Source organism: Rousettus aegyptiacus, unplaced genomic scaffold, assembly GCF_014176215.1.
Source record: "Rousettus aegyptiacus isolate mRouAeg1 unplaced genomic scaffold, mRouAeg1.p scaffold_m13_p_17, whole genome shotgun sequence".
NCBI lineage: Eukaryota > Metazoa > Chordata > Mammalia > Chiroptera > Pteropodidae > Rousettus > Rousettus aegyptiacus.
In genome coordinates this window covers 24,168,388-24,174,604 of record NW_023416292.1, presented here as the reverse complement: position 1 = coordinate 24,174,604, position 6,217 = coordinate 24,168,388, and positions in this window count along the sequence as shown.

Genomic DNA, 6,217 nt, shown 5'->3' with positions numbered 1-6,217 from the left:
GCCTGGCACAGCTCACAGCTCAGCCTGGCAGACGTGTCGATTTTAGCCAGTCCCCAGGATTGTCTCCGTGGGGTGTCAGTTCTCACGTCCTCAGCGGATTACGCGATTGACTATCATTCCATATTTTAATTGGTGATTTAGATATTCTTTTCTTATGGGAAACGTCTGTTCAAATTGTTCCCCATTTTTCTTTTTAGTCTTTCTCATCCTGTTTTGTGGTTAAACTCTGGGTACAGATCCTTCTTTATATGTATTTTGCAAATGTCTCCTCCCAATCTGCGGTTTGCCTTTGTGCCCTCTGGTGAGCAGTCATTCTAACTTGGATGTAGTCCAGTTTATCAGTCTTTTTTTTCTTTACCGTTAGAGCTTTTTCCTATTCGTTTAAGAAATTTTGTCTACTCCAAATTCATGAAGATATTCTCCTAAGTTATTGTCTATAAGATTTATTGGACCCATTTTTCTACCATTGGAATTGATTTGTGTGTATAAACAAGCGTTTATACTCACTTTTAGCATATGGACAGCCTATTTACCTAGCCCTAATAGCTACTGAAAACCCATTCATTCCACAGTCTAGTGCAATTCCACTTTTTTCATAGAACAAAATGCTTCTGGAGACTCTTCTCTGTTCCATTAGTCTATATATTTAAAAATCGGCTTACTTCATACTCCTGTTCTCTCAAAAACATAACGAAGCAAAAGCAAAAACCAATCCCAGCTTGATTTTTAATAATTGGAATTGCATTGAATCTGTCAATGTGTATACATTAATATGGATTGAATCCTCCAACCTATAAACATGAAATATCTCCCTATTTATTTAGGTCAGCTTGAAAAGCTCTCAGTAATTTTCTGTAGCTTCTTTTTGTAGAAGTTACATCTTTTGTTAGTTTTCTTCTTAGGTATTTGACATGTTTTGTATGCTAGTTTAAGTGAAATTATTAAATTTTTTAAATAAATGTTTATTGTTGGATATAGCTATTTTTTTATTTTTCTGTCATTTACTGAATCATTTTAAAGTTTCCACTATAATCATGAATTTGTCTACTTCCTCTTTTACTTTTGTCAAACATTTTTTTTGGTTTATACTCTGAAGTAACTGTACGAGCTGCATGCACACTTGTTACCTCTTCCTGCCAGCGTCGCACACTTGCCATTATTTAAGATGTCTTTTAATTTCTGTACGTTTCTTGTCTGAAGCCACCATGGGCAGGGGGGTCCTGTCCACATCTGGGCCCAAATTAGAGGGTTGGGCGCTGCCCTTGAATCTGAATCTGACGCTGTGATTAAAAGAGTTTTGGGAGTTTTGGAAGGTTTGGGGTCGTGGATTTTTTTTTTTTTTTAATGAGATATTTGTGGCCAGGGGTGGGCTGTCCACGAGGCGGGGGCCAGCAGTTCTGCTCATACCTGTCCATGCGTGCTGCCCTTTCCAGCAAGAAGTGAAGCCCACCTCCTCTACCCTTGAACCCGGCTGGCCGAGTGGGTATGTCTTCTCACTTTTTTCCACGTAGCAGGAATGTTCAAAGCTGTGAATTTTCTCCTACGCCGGAGCCTTGTTCTGAGGCTCTCGGACAGTCTTCATTAGAATAGAGGCAGGAGAATTACTCGTTTTTATGCCTGAATTCCAGGCTGGTGACATTCTAATCACAGGTGACCTCTGTGTGAGAGGCGTAGGGTCCTCGCTGTCCACCGACCGAAGGGTGGGGCACGAAACGGTCGGGGATGTGAATGAGACTCGGGGTCTGGGGTTGAAGTCAGGCCTGCATCGTACAGGCGTGTGGGGCGACCGAGCGCCACAGTGTCTGCAGCCGCGGAACCAGCGCCGCTCGCCGTCTCTTCCTGTGTCCACCCCGCTCGGCCCTGGGCGCCCGGCCTCTCAGGGTTCAGTGGGCCCCAAAACACTCCGCAGCCTCCATGCTCCCCAGTGTCGCCCCCCAGGACAGGGGCACTGGGCCAGCGCGTCGGGGCTTTGCTGCATGCTGCTGGAGGGTGCGGCGCCCGGCCGGAAGGCGCGCGTGAGCATCTGTGTCCGCCGTCGGCTCCATTCCCCCGGTTTGGTTTGAGTTTGAGTGTTGTGCTTGCCGTGGTTAGAAGCTGTTCTTCATCGTTCGTGAGCCGGGGTTGCCGTCCTGGAGCTCTGGGGGGGCAGGCTCCCGCCGTCACACGCGTCCTGTGCGTGAACCCGCTCCCCGGGACCGGGGACTGCAGCCTGGTGCGCGCTCTCTGTCTTGCCCAGCTCACTGGGGTTTCACGAAAAAGAACTCGTTCCCTTGTCTGGTGCCACAGTTTCTGTGACTGCTACCCAGAGGACGCTGCCAGGTGGTGCGGCAAGCAGGGCTGTGCTCGAGGTCCCACAGAGCTATATAGATTTGCAGACTTTAAAAGCTGCTGGCCTGAGGGTCTGGCTGACAAACAGAAGAAATCTAGGCGCTGAGATCCTCCCCTTAGGGACAGTGACAGACAGGTGCTGGCACATCCTCAACTACTGGAAGCTGTTAAAAAATAACAGGCTGCTTGAAAAGCACAAAGGTTTGAGAGATGCCAGGGCCGGGGCAGGGGCGTCAGGCCAGGCCGCCCTCCCGCGCGGGCCACCCTGCCCTCCCGCAGGAGGCCACCCCGCCCTCCCATCCGAGGCCACCCCGCCCTCCCATGCGAGGCCACCCCGCCTTCCCGCACGAGGCCACCCCACCAGCACTGGGGAGCCTGGCTGCTTCAGCTACTGTGCGGAAACAACAGAGAAATAGAGGAGTATGTTCCAAATAAAAGAACAAGATGAAAACCTCAGAAAAAACCTTAACGAATGGCAATCATATCAATCATCTTTTCCAGTAAAAATGATGTAAAACTAGAAATTACACGAAGAAAATGGAAAAATTCTCCAATATGTTATGACTAAACCACATGCCACTGAACAACCAATGGGTCAAAAAGGAAATCAAAAGACAAATAAAAAACGACCTTGAGCAACATCCACGCCGTTTTCGGTAGTCGCTATACCCAATGACGTCTGCGGGGCACGGACCCCAGGCAGAGGTGAACAGGTTCTGGGATGCGCAGCATGGTCGCTATACTCAACGACACTGTGCTGAATGCTTGGAAGTTGCTAAGAGAGTAAATCTTAAACGCTCTCACCACCACCGCCACCACGACAGAATGAATATTACGTGAGGTGAAGGATGTATTAACTAACTTTATTGTGATAATCATTTCGCAATATATATGCGTATCAAATCATCATGCTGCACTTTGATACACGCAATATTATATGCCAATTATATCCCAACAAACCTGAAAAAAATAGGAGAAACTACCTTGAGACAAGTGAAAATGCAAATATAACACACCCAAATTTGTGGGATGCGGCATAAGCAGTTCTAAGAGGGAAGTTCATAGACAAAATGCCTGCCTCAAAAAACAAGAAGTCTCAAAACACAGCTTAAGTTCACACCTCATGGAACTTGAAAAAGAACAAATAAAGCCCAAGGTTAGAATCAAGGAAATAAAAGTTAGAGCAGAAAGAAATGAAATAGAGAGTAAAAAGCTAACAGAGATCAATGAAACGAAGAGTTGGTTCTTTGAAAAAATAAACAAAATTGACAAGCCTTAAGCTCAACTTAATGAGAAAAAGGATGAAAGTAACCAAATTGAAAAAGAGGAAGTAAAGTTGTCTGTTTGCGGGTGATATGATCTTATGCAGAAAAAACCCTAACGACTCCGCCAAAAGCTGTTAGAATAAACCAACTCAGTAAATTTACAGAATACCAAACCAGGACATTAAAATTTGTTGCATTTCTATACACTAATAACAAACCATCAGAAAGAGAACTAAAGAAAAACAATTCCATTTTCAATTGCAGCAAAAGAGTAAAATACACAGAAATAAATTTAACCAAAGGAGTGAAAGATCTATACATTGTAAACTACAAGACATTAAGCAAAGAAATTTTAGTAAACACTAACAAATGAAATGCTATTTCATGCTCATGAGTTGGAAGAATCAATAGTGTTAAAACGTCCATACTACTCAAAGCAATCTACAGGCTCACTGAAGTCCCTATTAAAATTCCAACAGCATTTTTTAAAGAAATAAAACAATGAACCCTAAAATTTGCAGGGAACCATAAAAGACGCTGAATAGCTGAAACAGTCTTGAAAAAGAACAAAGCTGGAAGTATCACGCTCCCTGATTTCAAACTATATTTCAAAACAATAGTAGTTAAAACAGTATGGTATTAGGTGCCAGTGAAGATGGTGGAGCAGGTAAACACCATGAATACCTCCTCTCGTGTCCACATCAAAATTACAACTAAACTACAGAACAACGATCATTGAGAATCACCGGAAGTCTAGCTGAACAGAAGTCCTACAGCTAAGTACATACAGAAGAAGCCACCTCAAGACTGGAGCAGGACGGAGACGCTGAACAGGCTGGTCCATACCCATGTGTGGTGGATTAAAATCAAGAGGGCTATCTCAGCTGCGGAGGTACCTCTGAAGGAGAGAGGGGTCCCAGCCCCACACTGAGCTCCCCAGCCCAGGGTTCCAGTGCCAGGAAAAGACGTCGCCATAACTCTGGCTGTGAAAACCAGTGAGGACAGTGGCTGAGTGACATAGAGGGCAGCCGGAATCCCAGGCGTCCTCTTAAAGGGCCCACACATGGACTCACCACTGATAGACTTGCTCGCTCTGAGCTCCAGTGCTGGGGCAGCGGCTTGAAAGATGCCAGGGACACACAGGGAGGAACTGAGTTGTCTGGCTTTAGGACGAGGGCTGGAGAGGCAGCTTTCTCCTAGACGGAAGTACTGGCTAAAGCCACTGTTCCTTTGCTGGGCCTTCCACCGCCTGGCTTGCAACCCAGGCAGTGCCATAGCTGAGTCCGCATCAGTCAAGCTGACTCTTTGCCTCATCCAGGTGATTCCGAGACCCCGCCCCTCCCAATGCTCAGGCCTGTCCAAGCCTCATACAAATGGCCTGTCTCAGTTCATGTTACGGACTTTCTTAAAGCCTCTTAAAGGTTCACAGACCTCAAACAAGCAGCATCAGGCCTTGGCATGCTCCGCACCTCTTACTGAGCAGTCCCAAGCCCGGCCCTAGTGACAGCCAGCCTCTGTTTGCCGCTTAGCCTCTCTCAGGTGCCTCTAAGCCCAGCACAAGTGTCAACTGTCTGCAGATCATTTTGCAGCTCAAACCAGGAGGCTCCAGGCAGGGCACATGCAGCAGCTGACCTTGGCCTGCGCCAGAGCACCACCCGACCATCTCTACAAATGACACTCCCACAGGGCAGACTCTGCAGGCACCAGAGCCCTGCTAAAGTGACTCCAGCTCCATAGGGTCAGCCCCTGACCAACGGCTCTTCCACTGTAGTCACGGCCGGTTCTCATAACCAATCAGCCTGAGGGTCAATCCCTCCCATTGAAACAGGTGCAAACAGCAACCAAGACTCAACTAGAAGAGGAGGGCACACACAACCCCCACAAGGGACACACCTGGAGCACTTGGCTCGAGTGACCAGGGAGGCTGCTCCATGGGGGCCCACAGGACACCTACTATATAAAGCTCACTCTACCAAGACCAGGAGACGTAGCAGTCCTGCCTAATGTACAGAGACAAACACAGGAAGGCGGCCAAAATGGGGAGGCAAGGAAACGTCCTAAACGAAAGAACAGAATAAAGCTCTAGAAAAAGAACTAAAGAAAATGGAGACAAGGAATCTATCAGATGCAGAGTTCAAAATACTGGTTATAAAGGTGCTCAGTGATTTCAGTGAGAACTTCAACAAAGATAGGAAACATAAAAAGAACCAGTCAAATACAAAGAGTACAGCATCTGAAATGAAGAATACATTAGATGGAATCAACGGTAGACTAGGTGAGGCTGAGGATTGAATCAGCGATTGGGAAGATAAGTAGCAGAAAATACCCAATCAGAAAAGCGAAGAGAATTAAGAATTCAAAATGAGGATAGTTTAAGGTGCCACTGGGACAATGTCCAGTGCACCAACATTCGCATCATCCAGAAGGAGAAGAGAGAGAGAAGGGATTGAGAACCTATTAGAAGAAATAATGACTGAAACCTTCCCTAACCCGGTGAAGGAAACAGACATACCATCCTAGGAAGCAGAATCCCGAACAAGATGAGCCGAAAAAGCCCCACACCAAGACACATCATAATTAAAACTCCAAAAGTTCAAGACAAAAAGAGGATCTTAAAAGTAGCA